This window comes from Nyctibius grandis, chromosome 3, assembly GCF_013368605.1.
Source record: "Nyctibius grandis isolate bNycGra1 chromosome 3, bNycGra1.pri, whole genome shotgun sequence".
Lineage (NCBI taxonomy): Eukaryota > Metazoa > Chordata > Aves > Nyctibiiformes > Nyctibiidae > Nyctibius > Nyctibius grandis.
The window spans coordinates 45,209,827-45,227,613 of NC_090660.1; the positions used below are offsets into that span (position 1 = coordinate 45,209,827).

The 17,787-nt window shown below is 42.5% G+C and overlaps 1 protein-coding gene across 6 annotated transcripts in view; it reads right to left on the reverse strand.

The window, feature by feature from the left end:
* The window catches only part of ZNF236 (zinc finger protein 236), a 96,072-nt gene extending 95,568 nt beyond the window's left edge, over positions 1-504 (reverse strand). For all 6 annotated transcript variants that reach the window (XM_068396284.1, XM_068396281.1, XM_068396283.1 and 3 more), the window contains exon 1: positions 474-504. The gene's annotated coding sequence lies outside the window, so the exon portion shown is untranslated. The remainder of the gene's footprint in view (positions 1-473) is intronic.
* Between the last annotated feature and the right edge of the window lie 17,283 nt (positions 505-17,787).

A 17,787-nucleotide genomic window follows, 5' to 3' on the forward strand; every position in this document is an offset into this window, starting at 1 on the left:
GCGCCGGGAGTAAGAGGAAGGCAAGGCCGCTGGCCTGGGCCGAGAAACCCTTCTCCGCCGGCAGCCTCGCCGCCACCCCACGACGGGGCAAGAGAAGGCATCGGCCGCACCACGACCAGTCCCCCCCCCCCCCCCCCGCAGCCTCTGTGGGTGACGGACGATTACAGCCGCCGCTCCTTAAGACGGAGGCGAGAGACTGCGGGCAGGTGGCGGGGCCTAACGGGCCAAGCCAGACTCCCCTCCGCCGCGCCGTGTGGGACGGCGGGAGCCGCCCGCCCGGTATCATTCCGCAGGGCCGGGCCAGGCTCCCTCCCCTCCGCCCTCTCGCCTATATACTCGCACAATAGACCCGGCCTTCCTCCCCCATATCCGGGGACTATATGCGGAGTCCGCGGAGGCTTTTTGCCTTCTCGCGGAGACCCGTGCTTCCACCGCCCGGGCGCGTACCCCGCTCGCCCGGCCGCGCTCTTTACCTGCCTCGCTGCCGGCCTTGTTACTCTCCCTGCTGGGTTTGGGAGGCCGCCCCCTCGGCATGGCTGCCCCCTCCCTCCCCTTCGCCCCCCCGCCCCCACCCCTCCCCCGCGCGCGCACACACACACACACACACTTGGCAACGGCGGAGGAAGCGGCAGTTGGTGAAGGGAAACGAGGGGGCGGGGACGGGGACGGGGACGGGGACGAGGACGAGAGAGCGACCCCGGCGCTACACGCGGGCCGCGGTGACTGAGCGGTGCAGTGTTACGGCGGGCGGGGGGCTGGCGCAGGCGCACACGGGCTACGGGGGGGGGGGGGGGAAGAAGAGCGGGCGGGGAAGAGGCGAACTCACAGCAAGGGCAGGCGGCGCAGGCGCACTGAGCGCGCCTCGCCAACGCGGGCGGGGCGGGGGGGGGGGCACACGGCGGCGTGAAAGAGGTCGCGGGGGGGAGGTGGCGGCGAGGTGCGGCTGCGCATGCGCTGAAAGGCAGAGGGCGGGGGGGCTCTTCTTGTGCCTGCGTGCCGGGGAGGGGAAAATGAGTGGGACAGCCGGGTGCGGCGGCGCATGCGCCGGAGTGTGGGGGCGGGCGGAGGTGGGTGCTGGGGCTGGCGGGAGCAGCTGGGTTGCGCTGGAGCGGGGGTTGTGCCTGGCCCCGTCGGGGCCTCCGGTGCTTCTGACTGTAGGAGCCGGTACGAGGGGGGTCTGTGTGCGTGTGGCTTCAGCAGCAGGGCTGAACCTTCCCATTCAGAGCATAGAAACAGGCGGGATGGCCTGAACCAAAACCGCGGCGGCGGCGCCGTTCCCTGGGGGCGATCGTTCCCCGCCTTCCCCTCCTGCGCCCTCCGTGAGTTCTGGTTTTAGCCTGCGAGGTGCATAACGGGTGCACGGCGGACGTGGGGCTTACCCCGGGCCCAGGCACGCGTTCCTGTCAGTGCTGGCGGGGTTTGCCGCTTAAATACCGGCGGGTCAGTGGCCTACCGGAGCTCTGCTGCCTCAGTCACGTTCTGCCTGAGGAGATGTGGGGCGGGAAGGGGTCATAAAAGATCACTTGGATCATCTAATTGTAGTTTTTGGGTATCATAAGCCATAATATTTAATTCTGCCACCTGTAATTTGTGTGCAGTGGAAGTGCGCCCTCTCGAAAGGTATCAGTAAAGATGGAAGTGTTTTCGTTGATGGCTTATTCCAGTGCTCTGTGGCTTTTATTGCCTCCAAAGACACTGTTGTATGTCATCTTTGAATTCGTAGGGCTTCAGCTTCTAAAATGAGATTTTTATTACACTTCTTTCTTGCTAAATAAAACTTTTAATACAAAACACTTGCTTTTAATGGGTGACTTGATTAATCTTTTTTCATTATCTCAATAGTTTGACCTAGTTAAGATTCTAACGCTTTCTCTGAGTTACGTTTTCTTCTTGCACCTTTGTAAGTTTTAAATGCCCTTTTAAAAAGAGTATATTTCTGTACAAAGAGAACTGCTATGAGAATACTCCCTACAGTGATAAAACTACCTTTTTTTTTGGCTGCTCAGTCTTTTACCCAAAGAGTGATCCCCATTCCATATGGCCAGCACCTGGCTGCTTTCTTTATTTCAAATCATATAGTGTTTCAGGAGCTGGTATTAAAACACATTTAATATCATGTAGGTTTAGTTAAGCAAGCTGGATGACCCTGTCCTCATTTATTACTTCCATGTCACTTTCTGTAGTCTCTGCAAATAGTATTAAGCAGGTACTTTGGATCACTGATCAAAAAAAGAGCGTGATGGGTACTGATACCTGTAAACCATAGTAACAAATTATTATTTAATAGTTTTCTCATCGTTGAATGTTAATTATCACTTTGTTAATTCATTTATCTTGTTCTATTGCAAATGTATGGAGCTATTTTTCTCATCAGTTCTAAGTTAAATGCCTTTCAGATACCTAACTAAATTACATCTAAAACTTGCCTTTAGCTACCAAATTTAATCATGTCGAAGAATGAAATCAGGGTTTTGGAATGCAAAGTTTCATTTCTTCCTGAAGGCTAAGGTTGGGTAGGCAATATTTAGATATTTTCTTCTTCTTCTGTCTGCCAGTAAAAAGTGTACGGTCTTTAATTTTCCCTGCAGAAGTCCAGCATTAATAAATACGGAAAGGCATGCTGAAGCTGCTGTGACCCTTGCCTGTGGCTCCTGAGCTACCTACGCACTACAGCCCAGCTACAGGCAGGGAAAAGTCAAAGAACAGCAGTGGCCTCTCGTGGTTGTAGGCTAGTTCTGTGCCGAAAATTAAGATTGCTGGTCATTTCAGCAGTGAACTACAACCTGCAAGTACATGAGACAAGGTGATAACTGTTCACAAGATTTCAGTTAGACTTTAGGGACAGGACTCAAAAACAAAGAACCCCAACGGAATCAGTATCTAAAAAACTTTGCACAAGCTCATTGTTTTAACTACTTCTGATTTTGTTCTAACCTTGTTATCAGAATTCTCCTTTTCTTTTTGTTGAGATCTGCATTAGGATTAAGAACTTTGAATCCTGAGTTTTATTTCAGTTTTGAAAAGAACTGATGTACACTTTACAGGCATTTAAGTGGGATTGTATGTGCAAGCAGCTTCTGTCTGTACTGATAGTAATGAAAATGGTAGCTCATTTTTCAAGTCTATGTGAAAGCCAGCTTTAATTTGTATTTTAGCTTTTCAGCATTATTGTTCCCTGTGTGTCTTTCAGTGTCCAGCAGCAGTACATACAATCATGGTTAATTTTTGTGCTGCAAAAGTCAGTGCATCATCTGTTCCAAATTTATGTGGTATGTTTGTCATTGCCTATCAGTCTTCTAACACTTCTGCATCACACTCCCATTCTGTACAAAACTAGCTCTCCATAAAAGTAGAAAACACATCAGATTTTACTTCAGATCCTCAAGGAGCCTGTGGTACTGGGAGACAAATAACAGTTTATGAAGAGTATATGGAATAGGTGTGGAAGAGCATATGAAAATAACTTTTTATTAATAAGAAAATCCAGTGGTAAATCATATGCTTAAAATACTGTCTTTACAGCCATTTTCAGTCTATTGAAGCTGTTTAATCTCTGTCTAATTTCCCTTCTTTGTCTATGTGATTGACATAGTATTTTTCACCTGCACTTAGCAACTCCTGGAAGAAAGGCACTGCATGCGTAGCTCAAACTGTTACTCTACTTGTTAGTGAGTCTGTTGTCTACACTTGCAGAGATGCTGATTTTTTTTAATATTTAAAATTTGTTGTATGTTGTAAATAATAAAATAACCTATTACAGTCATTCTTTACAGTCTCTGGCATTACTCTAGAGGTGCTACATAGGAAACTTCTCAGTTTTGGGGTGTGCCCTAGCATTGCAAGCCAGTGCCTTCTCAGGAGAGAACCTAGCAGACCATTGCTCCTGCTCTGCTGTCCATGCAAAGGAAACATGGGTCTGTTCCCCAGATGGAATCTGTAACGTAATACAGAGAGTGCTAGATGGCTGGCCTTTAACTCCTTCTGTCATGAATTTTATCTGTTACCACTAATTTCTAGGAAGAAAAGCAGCTATAGTGTCAGCCCTTAAAATATGCAACGTTAAAAGTTATGCTTGTTTTTTGTCTACAGATGAAGAATATAGTGACAGAGAGAGTAAGGGTAACAAGGCCACGGAACAAATAGAATTCTAGGTTTTACTACCAGCTAGTAGTACTGCATGTGCTACTAAGTTTTAAGGCAAACCGATGAAATCCAGTGAACCATCTCAGTAAAGATACTTACCAAATAGGGTACTATTTCATAGAATCATAGAATGGTTTGGGTTGGAAGGGACCTTAAAGATCATCTAGTTCCAACCCCCTCTGCCACGGTCAGGGACACCTTTCCTCTAGACCAAGTTGCTCAAAGCCTCATCCAACCTGGCCTTAAACACAGCCAGGGAGGGGGCAGCCACAGCTTCTCTGGGCAACCTCATCCAGTGTCTCACCACCCTCACAGTAAAGAATTTCTTCCTAATATGTAATCTAAATCTACCCTCTTTCAGTTTAAAAACATTCCCCCTCGTCCTGTCACTACTTGCCCTTGTAAAAAGTCCCTCTCCCACTTTCCTGTAGGCCCCCTTCAGGTACTGGAAGGCTGCTATATGGTCTCCCAGAGCCTTCTCTTCTCCAGGCTGAACAGCCCCAACTCTCTCAGCCTGTCTTCATAGGAGAGGTGCTCCAGCCCTCTGATCACCTTCGTGGCCATCCTCTGGACTCGCTTCAGCAGCTCCATGTCCTTCTTATGTTGGGGGCCCCAGAGCTGGACACAGTACTCCAGGTGGAGTCTCACGAGAGCGGAGTAAAGGGGCAGAATCACCTCCCTCGATCTGCTGGCCACACTTCTTTTGATGCAGCCCAGGATGCGGCTGGCCTTCTGGGCTGCAAGCATGCACTGCTGGCTTATGTTGAGCTTCTTGTCAACCATCACCCCCAAGTCCTTCTCCTCAGGGCTGCTCTCAATCCATTCTCCACCCAGCCTGTATTTGTGCTTGGGATTGCCCCGACCCACATGCAGGACCTTGCACTTGGCCTTGTTGAACTTCATGCAGTTTGCACAGGCCCAGCTCTCAAGCCTGTCAAGGTTCCTCTGGATGGCATCCCTTCCCTCCAGCGTGTCGACCGCACCAAACAGCTTGGTGTTGTTGGCAAACTTGCTGAGGGCGCACTCAATCCCACTGTCCATGTCACCGACAAAGATGTTAAACAGGACCGGTCCCAATACTGACCCCCGAGGAACGCCACTCGTCTGTTACAGTTGTCAGACCCTTACTGTTGTAAGGTACTATTTGCAGTTGCTTATAGCTTTGCCACACTTGAACAGTTTGGACTAAAATTCCCATGCCAGCTGACTAACTTCAGTTTGGGTTTGGTTGATTTGAACAGACTGCTTCTATTTGTCAGATGATGTTTCAACATTTTTTTTTAAGAGGGCACATAAAATTATTCGCTGCACTCAGCAGTGAAACTGGTGACAGAAAATTTTGACCCTAGCATGTATTTTATGTCAGGATGAGTCCATTACTCTCTCCAATAAAACTTCACATTTATCCTTTTTATATATGCTGCAAAAAATTGATTAGAGTGCTCAATAATTTTCATTTTAAGGAACTGGGTCATGTAACAGCTCTATCCACGTTTTCCAAGCTGGGGCAGCACAGTACTTTCCCTGAGTTAAAGCTGTACTCCGGATTGGCAAATCCCTCCACAATTTGCTTAAAATGGTGACATTCAAATAAGTATAACACCTTTTGAATTCTCATGGTTTAGCTTTTGCATGTCTGAATGCTTGTGAACTAGAAACAAACGTACTTCTAATGAATGTATTTTTGTATCATGGTTTGACTTCAGGCAACGGTATTTTGAGAAAAAACATTGCAATTTTCCCAGCATGATGGAAATACTGATACACCAAAGTATTTCTCTGTTCAGCGAGAGGTGAGAGAAATAAAGGCCATCACGATATCCTATGTACACACTATAGCCAGGACTCCATAGAAGGGTGTTTCGATAGCTATACCAGCACATTTGCCTACTGTAGGCATAAAACAGTAAATACACTTAGGACTGACTCATACCTGTTGCCAAAAGAAAATAAGCTGTACCAGGAAAAGCAACTTTAGGCTTATAGGACATAAACTGAACTAGAACCTGCAGTAATGTGGAAATGTCAATAAAAGCAGCGGTCTTCTCTCATGTTACTATAATAGCAAAAGCTAGAATAGACCTGGTGTATATTTAGTGTGTATGTAATTGTCGAAATACGCTGTAAGAACTGCAGTATACATTTTGTATGAAGGATTTCACTAAAAAAGTAGTTTTCCAATGTTAACATACTAATTTGCAAGGAAAGATAAATGTTTTCTGTTTTGCTGTGTTAGTTTTTCATTTAACAAAGAAACGGTGCCTACTAGTCTTTCTTGATTTGCTTTTGTATGGCTAAAGAACTTGGGTTTCCATCCCTATCAACCAGCTTGCTTCTAAAGGTGCTATTCCAGTGGAAAACAGTGTTTTGATTAAAAATTAATACTGTGTAAAAATCTAATGTTTACACTCATTACAAAAAAAAGAATAGTTATGATTGAAAAGGTAAATGAAAATACTGTTAGCCACTTTAAGAATTTCCCTAAAATTCTCATTATCAGCCATAAGGCTGGTATTTTGTGAGAAAATTCATTAGAATAGTGAGGTAGTGTACTATGGTACTGTATTATACTGAGATAGTACAGCTGTATTAAAGGTGAAGACTTACTGTATTTTGAGGCTGGCAGCGCTAATCCAGTAAGAACAACACTTGAGTCTAGCAGTTTCTTTTAATATTCGCCAGTAACTTAGATCCCACGTCTGTGTGACTTTCACCTGCTGTCAGCTGGGCAATGGCTCACACTGATCATCTAAAGGATAAAAATTACCTTTGTTATCAGTGTTGGAGTTCTAATTGGATAGCTATGAATCCCTAAGAAGACATCTATTCTGGGCCCTACTCTGGGATTTTAAGGCTCGTTCCACATTTAAAACTGAACACAGATACCACAATTTTCTTGTGCCACTTTCCTAAATGCGCAGTTATTACCATCACATTGATCAGTCTGAGGCTCTATGACTAATGTCTTTTCGATTGCATTTGGTGCTCCCATTTTTCTTCTCCTTACGTAATGCACACCCTGTGGTGCAGGTACTGCACCGGCTGAACTATATTTTGTGTTTGTGGGTGTAACGTGCCTGGAAGACGTTCCAGTCCTTCCAACACAACCTGCTAATCTTTCAGCAGCTTTGTAGTATATTATTTGCTCTAGATGGTATAGGGTGTTGGTTTCGTTTTGCTTTTGAATTTGTTTTAAATCATTTGGCAGAAATTTACTGTAATAAGTTTCATGATTTCTTTTAGTGACATTAGTTTCTGTGTTGTCTGTACTACCTGAAATTGCAGTCTCTAAGCTTTCTCTGTATGTTTTCTTTGTGCATACTTTTTTTTTTGTTGGGTAATTACGTGATGCTTGTGGTTTTATGATCATGCATTGTATAATTTTAGTCTGTCTTTTTGTGGTTGCAATTTTGCTATCTATTCTTAAGTAATAGTATAGGAGTCTTCATAATCTACTAGGTTCACTGGTGCCTTCCTGCGTACTTGGCATTTAATTTCCTGTTTGTATGCTGCCTTGTCTTCATGTCTTATGATAGGCTGATGTTTGTTTTCTGTTTTATGTTGCCTTTTTTTCCCCTCCCTTCTTCCTCCTCTTCTCTTGCCTCTCCTCTTCCCTCTCCTCTTTCCCTTTCCCTTGTCTACAAGTTTTGGCATGATAATTTCTTCTGCTACAAGTGTATCCCCCCAGACAGAAGGTCTGTCCATCATCTTATTTTTCTTCACAGTACACCATGACCGATTTTATGTGATCTTGTAATTTGCTTGTCTTCTCTGCTTCGTATTGCTTTTCGATGTTTTTTACTGTTGGAGGTGGATTCTTGGGCAGGCTTTTTGCAGTGTTTCTGTACTTTTCCTATGTTACATGCCAAATTCACTCTGAGACTGCTCTGTTTGAGAGTTGCTGTCCATATTGTATTTGTCTGTATCTCTTCATAATGTTAACATGGAGCTTTTGCATATTTTCGTTGGATCTCCTGCAGCTCCATTCCTGTTTCTAATTTATGAGGATTTTAATCCAATAATTACAAAATTCAGCTATCTTATATAATTCAGAAATGTGCTGGTCTGTTGCTTCCCCGGATTCTTGACTGCAGTTGTTTTTTTAAAAAAAAAACAAACCTTTCATGAGTTCTTGAGAGAACGTAAAATCCTAGAAGGCCTCTAAAACACAGACTTCCCTGGTCTTCTCTTGGTATATCCAGATGCTCTTGGAATATGCAATAGTCTTCACAAGTGATGTCCAAGATACACCTTTTCAAATGCATTCCTACGTCCATTTTGTTGTAAAGAATGCTATAGGCTGGGGGAAGAGTGGTTAGAAAGCGGCCCGGCGGAAAGAGACCTGGGGGTGCTGATCGACAGCCAGCTAAACATGAGCCAGCAGTGTGCCCAGGTAGCCAAGAAGGCCAATGGCATCCTGGCCTCTATTAGGAATAGTGTAGCCAGCCGGTCTAGGGAAGTGATCGTCCCTCTGTACTCAGCACTGGTGAGGCCGCACCTTGAGTACTGTGTCCAGTTCTGGGCCCCGCACTTCAAGAAAGATGTTGAGGTGTTGGAGCGAGTCCAGAGGAGGGCAACCAAGCTGGTGAAGGGTCTGGAGGGTCTGACCTACGAGGAACGGCTGAGGGAGCTGGGGTTGTTTAGCCTGGAGAAGAGGAGGCTCAGAGGTGACCTTATTGCAGTCTACAACTACCTGAAGGGAGGTTGTAGTGAAGTGGGAGTCGGCCTCTTCTCCCGGGCAACTAGCAATAGGACAAGAGGACACAGCCTCAAGCTTCGCCAGGGGAGGTTCAGGTTGGACATTAGGAAGAATTTCTTTTCAGAAAGGGTTATTAGACATTGGAATGGGCTGCCCAGGGAGGTGGTGGAGTCACCATCTCTGGATGTGTTTAAGGAAATACTGGACATGGCACTTAGTGCCATGGTCTAGTTGACAGGGTGGTGTAAGGGCAACGGTTGGACTCGATGATCCCTGAGGTCTCTTCCAACCTGATTGATTCTGTGATTCTGTTACTAAACATATTCTCTTTGTGTCTACAATGAGTTCAAGATTTCATGTATATGCAAGAGTAATCTTGTTTCTGACACGTGCATGTTTCCAATGCTGAAAGAAAGAGTACAGGCTCAGGTCTTCATTCTTCCCTCCACATATAAAGACCTCTCCTGCAAAACAGTTTCTGAAATGAGGCTTTCCATTCATAGAAATTACACTTTACTTTTTTTTTGGTTTTCGCTATGAAGGCTATATTTGGTAAATTGGTCTTTTCATGTGAAGGATTTTTTATAGAAAAAAAAACCCACCAACATCCTTGTATTTGGACAGACTACTTGTATTTGTCCAAATATATTGTATTTGCTTGTATTTGGACACACTACTGAGCTCTGGTATCTGAATTCTGCATAGACTGTAGAAGCTTGACAACTCAAGCGCACAGGAATTGTTTTTCCAAAAAAATTTTAATGGAAACAAACTTACAGACTTTAGAGCTAGACTATGCATAGGACTTGACTTACCCTGAAATAGAATTTTAGGCTGAATACTTTGATATTGAGGAAGAAAAAATAAAGATTTCCAGCTTCATTCAGCAAGACAGGAGATCTGCTGTAACCAAATAGTGCTCATCCATACTTTATTTAGGTAGGTAGCTAAGGCCTTTTTATAATTTCACAAGCATATTTTTTTCCCACTTGTTGATGAGAATCTGTCATGCTGTGTCACACATAGAAGTATTTATTAATATAAATGAGCCCACAGTGAGAAAGCACAAAAAGAAATGAGTATGTGCTTGCAGGGAAGGTGAGAGTAAGAAAGTAAGCAATTATACTTCCCTGAACAACAGAAATGTGTTGCATTTCTTAGAAAAATCCTAGTGGTATTTCTGTTTTAAACTTAAACCTGACATTTTCTGAGTCAATATATTTATGTGAATATTCATGTTCACAGTGTAATTTTGGAAACTCATGTGATAACAAGCAATACAATATAATTAGTTGTTTTGTGTTTTTATAGTGTTAATTCATGTGAAGGAATATTACTGTATACAGAGTCCTCCTGGGGATGTAGCTGCACATTGTGAAATATTTGGTGGCTGTTCTCACTTAGAAATTCCCTCCCTACCACTCTCTCATTGATTTTTCCTCTGCCCACTGCTTGTCACCGTGGGCTGTGCTGGCATGGTTGTCTTGTCCATAGAATCAATCAGGTTGGAAGAGACCTCTGGGATCATTGAGTCCAACCATTGCCCTGACACCACCATGTCAACTAGACCATGTCACTAAATGCCATGTCCAGTCTTTTCTTAAACACATCCAGAGATGTGGACACACACCCCTTATACTTGAAATAGATCGTGAAACCGATCCCATTTTAAAGCACATCTATTGTTGTGCTTTTGGCAAGCACAATAATACTGGTGCCAAACACAAACACCATCTCCTCAGCCAGATATTGAAGCTGCAAAAATCAGGGAGTCAGTTTTATCGGGAATTGGGAACATTGCCTTGATACAGTGAGGCCACAGAGAGGGTTCATAAGGGAACTGGGAGTCTGGCACTTACTTAAAGCCAAGACTATCATGAGGGAGCTTGTAAATGAAGAAGTGGTGAGAAAGCCAGTAGGTGCAGAAGAACAAGTGGTTTGAAATGGCATCTGTGGTACGGGTAATGCTGTGGGAATTCAGATACATTGGTCAGAGAGGAGAGAAACATCAAATAGGACATGGAGACAGGCTGTCAGTTAGAGAAGAAAACATGGCAGAAACAAGTGTTTGAAACCCAGGATGAGGGAAGTGGGTCTAGCCCTAAGTGAGAGAAGTGGCATAGTACACATATCAGAAGTCTGACAGAAGAAAGATAATCCATGGAAGATTGTAACACCAAACCAAAACATTTGGTGATGAAGATGAAAGATGAAGTAGGGCTTCTTGGTGGTGAGTTAGTGTTATATATTTTTTAAAAATTAGAATCTGATTAAGAAAATCCCACTCCATCAAGCAACCTTATGAATCCACATGGACTGAAACTTGAAGCCGAAATAAAAAAAAAGTATCATTGGCTTTCTACAACTGCCCAGCAAAGATGATAATACTGGTTTCAGTATCCTAAGACCATCAAAGAAGCAGCCAAAGCAGGAAATGGAATACTCATGGGCCTCCTCAGTTACCTGCAGCAATCGGGCAAGCGCTACATAAGACCATAACACAGCGATCACCATCAGTAACTGTGTGGTGGGGCGGCTGGTTAGGGAGAGCCCGGGAGGGTCTGCAGCTCGTGAGCTGGTTCAGAGCAGCACTCAGGGGCTGCCTCAGAGCCACACAGCTGAAGGGTTGTTCTGCTGCAGTTGCCATAGCATGATCAGCTTCAGTAGTTTTCTGGGAATGACTACAGTTGGGCTCTCTCAAAAAGGGGAACTGTGTAAAAGAAGCACCTTGTTAAAAAAGGTCAGCTAAGAGAGTTAAATCCTCTCAGTTCACCTGGAATTTATTTAGGTCACCACCATGTTGGACGCATGGGGCCAACACACCCTGCTTGTGGAGAAAAGAGTGTGAAAAGGCAAAAGAAACCCCACATAGCGAAGGAGCAAGTGACATGCATCATGAAAGCAAGAAGACACTCTTCAAAAAACTGATGTCCATATTAAAAAAACAGGATCATAAATTCTGGCAGATAACATGTGAAACCACAATAAGACAAGACAAGAAGAATTTTGAGGAGCATCTAACAGGATTCACAAGTAACAATAAATCTCTCTTCAAATGTACCAAAAGCGGGAAGTAAGCCAGAGTTTGAAGGGCCAGGATGGATATCGTGGTACGAAGAGAGAACTCAGGGGAGCGTTAGGCCGTTGCAGAGGAGCTACATTAATTATTTGCATCAGCACTCACTGCACAAGAAACGGGGCAGGTTCTGATCTAAAGTCTTGTTTGTGAAAGACTCCTCAGAGGACCTACGTGGAGAGGAAGTGACTACAGAAGACAACACATGGAGCAAATAGAGCACACAAAGTACAGCACATCACCAGGACAAGGTGGTGTTCAGGAGAGAGTTCAAAAGGAATTCAAGTCTAAAATAGTCGAATGGCTCCTCAAACATGATACTCTGTAACTTCTTGTGCAAAGCTGCCTTGGCATCCAAGGACCAAGGACAGCTGGAAATCTGAAGGCAATTTTTTAAAAACTTCTTAGAAGAGACCTGTGGAACTACAAAGCTTTTAAGCATGACATCTGTACTATGCAGATTAGCTAGCAGGAACAGAGTTACTGAATATCTTGATAAAATGATGTTTTTGAGAAAAGTCATGTTGGCTTTTCTGAAGTCTTCTCAACAGTTATGTGGATAACTGTGATGTGATTGACATAGCTTTTTCCAGAAGGCTTTTGAGAAGTGTCTTATTAGAGGCTTTTAGGAAAACTTAACACCATGTCATGAGAGGAAAGATCCTTGTATGGTTAAATGGCTAGAAGAGAGGAATAAATGGTCAGTTTTCACAGTGGAAGGTAGTGACAGATGAGGTTCCGTAAGATCTGTGCTAGGGCCTTTGCTGTTCAGTATGCTCATAAATGACTTTAAAAAGCACGTAAGCGGTGAAGTAATCAAGTTTGATGGTATTAATTTATTCAGGGTAGTAAAACTTAGTGACTGAGCAATAAAATGACAGCTGAAATTCAGTGTAGATAAATGTACAGTAATGTACATAAGGGGAAGAAATCCTAATTTCACTTACATGAGCTCTGAGCTGACTGGAGTGAGAGTTGGGAGTTACGACAGATAGTCACACAGGAACATCACTCAGTCCTCAGTAGTGATCAAAAGAGTAAATCAAATGTTAGGATCCATTAGGAGAAGAATGAAGAACAAAAGGGAGATTGTCACTCTGCCATTATGTAAATCTTTGGTTTCACCGTATCTGTAATATGTTGTGCAGTTCTGACCTTGTCCTTTCCCTACCACCTCAAAAAACTAAAAGGGACTGGAGAAGATTTAGTCGAGGTCGACAAGGATGATCAGTGATATAGAATAACCTCCATATGAGAAATTACTTAAGCTATTTAGGCTGAAACGAGATGTTTTCAATGACAAGTGGTAAGCTACAGAAAAAAGGAACCAGGAAAAAACTGAATTATCATTAGGGGCAACAAAATAATAATAATCATAATTTTAAAAAGAGAGTTGAAGGAAAAGTCAAAGGGTAAAAACCATAAAAATAGGGAAATAGAGATACTAAGATACTAAGCGGAATACCTCTTAATAGCACCTTTTGGTCCGTGAGGGCATCCAAAGACTGGGTGAATGCTGCCCAGCAATTCTGTGCAGAGACATTGCGAGACATATGACCACAACTGAATGCAAAATACTGAACTGAGTAATTTTTTTTAACCAAATACAAATATTTCGATACTCGTTTGCATTTGTAATTTTTCAGCTGTTGTATGCTTTTTTCTCTCTTTTAACTATTTTGTTGAAATGCAAATTATAAACACATATCTTTTAATTTATTTCAGAGTCCAACTCCACATAAAGCTTTTGGATGACCTTCTGGAACTTTAAGCTAAACAAACCCATAATAAGTTCCAGTTGACATCAGGACACCTATTTGAATGAATTTTTCTCTATAATCTTTATCAGTATTTGAAGAATATATCAGCCCAAAAATATATCAGTCAGCATCATAACAAATCTTTATTTTGATATTCTTCCTCATTTAAATAAGGAAAAGAAACCAACTGTTCATCTATTTTCTATCTTAAAACCCCATAGGACTGAGACAACCAGATAGTTTCCAAGCAGTTTATGACTGCTGGTGTAATGTAGACCATCAGTGGCTAAATTACCGTGGGCTGTGGTTAAAATCACTGCAGGTGTTCTACTTAACAAAGTGTTAGTTAGGTGGCAGATGACCATAAAAGGTTGGGGTTGTGTGAGTCGGCAGTACAGGAGAAGGAAAGCGTAAATGCCAAGCTGTGTTACATCAAAGACAGATGTTGAGGATTGACCTTTACTGATGCTACTTGTAGTCTTTGTTATATTCGGCATCTGCTGACCTGGGCCAAAATGTAGTTGCCAATGTATATGTGGAAAGCTCTGTAAGTTGCTGGTAGATCACATACACTCATATCTATTTTATAGACATTGTAGACAGCAAAGGCAGATGGGTTTACTGAATTTTCAAAAGTCATTCAGAAAACTAGGGGCAAACTCAGGGTTAAAAACCTGAACTTCCTGATTCCAAATTCTCTGAGAGGCGATGAGGAAAAGAATAAAGTATAAACTTATCCTCATTAAAAAACAAAGAACAATTTCATATGTAGGTCTTTGCAGATGAGCACTCAACAATAACAATTTTAGGGATGCCAGTAATTTAAAACATCATTTCTTTTATGAAGGGTTTTTAAGAATTATTGCCTTAATTTATCCCTATGTAATATGAATCAGGTAATATGACTTTCATGGGAAGAACAAATGATTTTGTAATAGCATATATCTGGACTCAGTTTCCAGGTATCCAGTCAACTGCCCCGAAACCTGATGCTGACTTTTCTTGGAGGAGATTAGAACAACTGCATGCTCATCTGCCATATGAGTTATCTACCTGGGCTCTCTAGGTCGTCAGCACAGAGGTTCATCATTATTTTATTACTAGAGAGGTAACAAAAATAGGTTATAATTTTTGTGAACACATGAATAGAAAGAGATGGAAAATTATGGTAGTTTGCTTCATAATTATTTACTAAAGAGCAGAGAAGTGTCAAGACTTTGGAGTCGTGATTTAAATATTTCATCATTTAAGCGCCTGTTGGCCCCCCAGTATTTCCTTCTTTTTTTCTTGTTAATATTTGTTCATTTTTTCAGTGCGCATTGGCATTGCAGGCCTTACTGAGCTTGTCTGTCCTTCTTCTGGTTCATACACCCCATTGCTACACCTCTGTCTGCATCATCCTACCTACTTTGTCCGTGTTTGCCTTCCCCAGCTGTCTTTTCTTCACTCCTGGTGATTTGTCAGAGGTGAAAACAAGTGGAATCTTCAAAGATGTTGGATACGAAATTGTAATACCCTTCCACTTACATAAGTGTGTATTGTGTGATTTTTCTGGGGCTCGTAGCTTAGCCAAGTATGGAGCCTTTCAGAGAACTTCAGTAAGTGAAATTCTGCTGATTTTCAAGTTCTTGCTTCAAGGGATGTAGATAACTGATTTTTTAAAATGAAGTAACTGAAAGAGAGTCCATATAAAGTAAGCGAGCTGTTATCCTCCACATAATTCTTGAAAATCACAAAAACATTTCATCTGAACCACTGACTGTCTTTTTTCCTTTGATTTAAATCAGAAGATGACACTAATCCCACAAAAGATCAGCCCACACAGTTAATTTGGCAATGAAATTGAAAATGGTCTTATAATTGGAAAAGTTAGGCAACCTTAACAGCAAGTGTCAGTGTGAACTCTGCCTATATAATTAAGGGTGAAAACAATCTGATTAAGAAGTTTCAGCGCCATCACATGATATCTTGAGTTGTGTGTCTTAAAAGCTCCTTTATTATTCAAAAGTACTTTCAAAACACTGTTGTTTCACGTCCGATATGTATCAAATAGTTACAATATCCTAATGAGGCTATTCTTCTGTCTCGTCAGCGATTTTCATTAGCAGCAAACATATATGTAAATATTTGATGTTATATAATATATATAATATATATTATATTTGCCTTATAGAAGAATGTGCTAAGTAAGTGAAAAGACAGACTAAACTCCGAAAAGACAGGAACAAAATAAAATACAATTTTGAAGATATTTGAAGAACTGCATAGTCAGTGGAGAAAAATCTAGTGTAGAAAGTCACTGAAGCATGTAGTAATAAAAACCAATTGTCTGCAGAGCTGGCTGAACAAGTTGTAAGAAGTTAATTAAATGAATTAAATTAGAAACACCTGGTAACTAGCAAAGTAGGGGTTTTTTTACAGTGGAAGAAATGAACACCTAACTTTTATGTTGAAATCCATTTAGGTATTCCCTCTTCCCTTCTGCTTTTACCCAAAAGCTAGGTGCAAAACGATATTTTCTGTTACTGTGGATCTTTGGTGTTCCTACCTATATTTCTTCTCCAGTACAGTTATTTACACTGTTGGGATATTTAGTCTTCATTGTTTCTGAGAAGAGAGGCATAGAATTTTTTGTCAACAAGAATGCTTAAAAATCTGGTTTATGTGAAAGCTGAGGGTAACAACAGATCAGGCAGCTGCAGGTTAATACTATGCTAGACTAGATGTGAGATAAAAATCTTCTAGTCAAACTAGAAGACATATGGAAGATAATTATTCCTTTAAAAGTTCTGCTATACATATATACCTAGATATATATGTATGTATATATGCAGAGGAGCAAGGCTGGAAGGCAGCCAGGTTCTCCCAGCTGAGAATTCCCCTGGCACTGGGGGATGCAGCTGGCATCCAGCCTGCTTCACTGGCTCCTGTCCCGCTCCGCTCCTGTGCCACAGAGCTGCAAGTACCTCGCCCTTCATCTAGACTCAGCTGGTGTACATAAAGAAGCTTTCACCAGTATTTAGGATAGTGTGAGTCTGTCCTGAGAATCAGTGATCCCTAACTGCCTCCATCGTCCAGCCCCCTCTGCACCACCAAAGATGTTTCAGCTTTCTGGCTGCGTGTTTTGTATGGCTCCCATGGTGTATTGCCTGAGTGACTCCAAAATGGGAATGTATTGTCTTCCCAATCCTCGTAAGACAGATAGAAAAGTGCTGCTGCTCCCCATGTTACATGTGGGCAATTAAGGCAGTGCTTTGTTTCTACCAACTTTGAAATCTGTGTTTGAATTCAAAGAGCCAAATGGCTTGAGCTATGTCTGTATGGCCCGGAGGAGCAGGAGCTTAGGTACGAGCCAGTCCTGCTCTCTGCCTCAGATTTCTTTTTTGGAGAGGTACCTTGATTTTCCAGATGAGAATCAAAGTTATAGTCAACATGCAGGCAGTCCCCAGGGTACTTTGAGTCTGGCCTCAACTAACGAGACGGTTGTAAATACAGCAGAGATCTGAAAGCCGGAGCTATTACAGTGATTGGGTGTCCATAATTTCAGCAGAGCAGAGCTATATTTTATGAGATTGGGACTCAAGAGTGGAATCCAAAGCCCAGAATTTGGGGACTGGACAAAGTTAGGATAGCCCCCCAAAAAATCATGTTCTGAGGAGCCACTTAAAAATCCCAAAGGTACTGTTAATATGTAGCTTTGCCTGAAAACTCATTCTGTTTGGGACTTACGCGTCTATATCAAGACTGCAAGGTAAGAATCTAGATTTCCTCTGAGAATAAATACTTAGGAAGGGAACAAGTAAACTTTGGTTGTGCTGTACATTCTATATGATATCCTAATGACCAGAGCACTCAGCCTGCAAGATGGGAGACACTGGCCCTTCTATTTTGTCTCTCTTCAGCTGGAAGAATTTAAAATCTGCATCTATCTAGGGCTGCCTTAACCGTTAGGGTCCTTGGTGGTCTGCTTTGGGGTATCACCTTATTGCAGGCTTAAATGGGTTGTATTGGAGGCAGAAAGGAAGCGTAATCCTATAGCCTAACGGTTTAGACATTATGGATTTTGCTGTAAACAATTTGCCCAAAACAAGATAGGAACTCTGTGCAGG